Below are 1,855 nucleotides of genomic sequence, written 5' to 3'. Positions count from 1 at the left end.
AGTGAGAGTCCCTCGTGTGGCGTGGCCCCTTCTCCTTCAAATCACCAGGGCCCCCTGTCAGCATCCTACACCTCTCCTAGACCCCACACGTGTGCAGTAATTAGCATGGAACCACACAAACCAAGCACAACAATCCATCAGCATCTCACAGGAGACGGGGCAGACACCACACGTGTGATTTTAATAGGGCGATGCAGATGGCTCGAAGCTTGAATTAACGTTTTCTTCTTCCTTCATGGTCCACGAGTCAGTGAGTCAGTGACTCAGTTGCAGCTTCTGAGTTTCACACTTTTATCGCGAATTCTCTATGCTATGGAGTATTTTACCTACTGAAGCTTTTTTGTTGTCGGTGTTTTCGTCAAGAATCCAGTGGTCAATCAAAAGTTCCGAAATGGATGGAGCCAATGGAGGCTTACTGGGGCAATTGCCCCACTTAAGTAATTGTTTGTTTAGTTGTAGACTACAATTATATAATACACACGAGTTATCTTTGAAGAAAATATATGTATCTAATATCCAACATACATTCATTCTACTTATACTCTATATCAAATATTATATAAGCATTAGTGCTCTTGTTTTGTCATTCAAACCAAAAAAACTCTCTTCCGTCTATCATGTACTTATATATTTTCTCATCACTTTACTACTTTCCACTACTATATTAAAATTGTGATACATTATCATTTGAAACCTTCATTAATATCATATTGCATATAGACATACTGTAATAAAGTTTTCTTAGTTGTTTTCGGTTGCCTCAACTAGAAGAAATTTATGGTTCCTCCGTTCTATACTTGAATACGATAAGATATTCGATTTTACCAATCCTCTTTCACGTCATATTCCAAGTTCATGTCCCTACCGTCCTGCATGCAAATTTTCTGTGGAGGCAAACGGAACGGCATTCAAATCTACTGTTTAATACGGAGAGCTCATTGTTCACAACCGTTGATTTCTCATCAAAACACATAGCATCATGTGCATGTAATGAATATATTTATCAGAAGCTTCACATCAAGCTCAAAAGCAAAAAATGAAAACCCTAAACGTGGCTTTGTTGAGGTCACGAGTGGATTGTCCCCCTCCTACCTTGCCAAGAATTTAATGAGAAAACGAAACTGATGATCCATTCCAAATTAGATTTATCGAGAAAGTAATACCAAAGGATCAATTCATCTGTCCCTAAATATATAAATCCATCTAAAATATGTATCTATCCAGTGTGTAACTGTTGACTCTAAAAGTTACAAAACTTATGTGACGCACATATCGAATACTACTGAGCTAACAACATCCTTGTTGACGTGGGCGTGCCAATTCAAGGCCGAGCTCGGTTTGGTGAGTTAAAGGATAGTGGTGGTGTGGTCCTGAATGCATTACTGACTTTTGCATTGAGCAACAATAGTGCTTTCAATGTGCCAAACAAAGTCACTTGATTAAAACCTCACTTCTGAGGTAAAGCTAGTGAAGTGACTCCTCGTTCAACGAGAAAAACAATAACTTCTGACCAACAGAGATTTGGAAACCTGATTCTACGGCTCCAATAGTGTTAATTTAAACTGAACTTGTCGCCGATTGTCTTAAAAGTGTGAGAAAGTTTTGAGTAGAGCATTTGAGTTGTTTGTTGAGTTCGAATGGGTCATTTTTCATCGTCTGCGACTCTGTATTTATAGAACCCACTTGGACGTGTTGTAGAATCCAAGCCGTGAACATCAAACCGTCTTTGGATGACAGACCACCCAATCAACACTTGCCGTGCCATCAGTTGAAATCACAAGTGTGGCCAAAATGGATGGATAAAACGGTATATGCCATCTTTTATCTTGTATATCCACGTGCAAGGGTTTATATA

This window comes from Pyrus communis, chromosome 4 (genome assembly GCF_041283825.1).
Source record: "Pyrus communis isolate YQ-2024b chromosome 4, ASM4128382v1, whole genome shotgun sequence".
Taxonomy (NCBI): domain Eukaryota; kingdom Viridiplantae; phylum Streptophyta; class Magnoliopsida; order Rosales; family Rosaceae; genus Pyrus; species Pyrus communis.
This window is presented reverse-complemented; position numbering follows the sequence as displayed.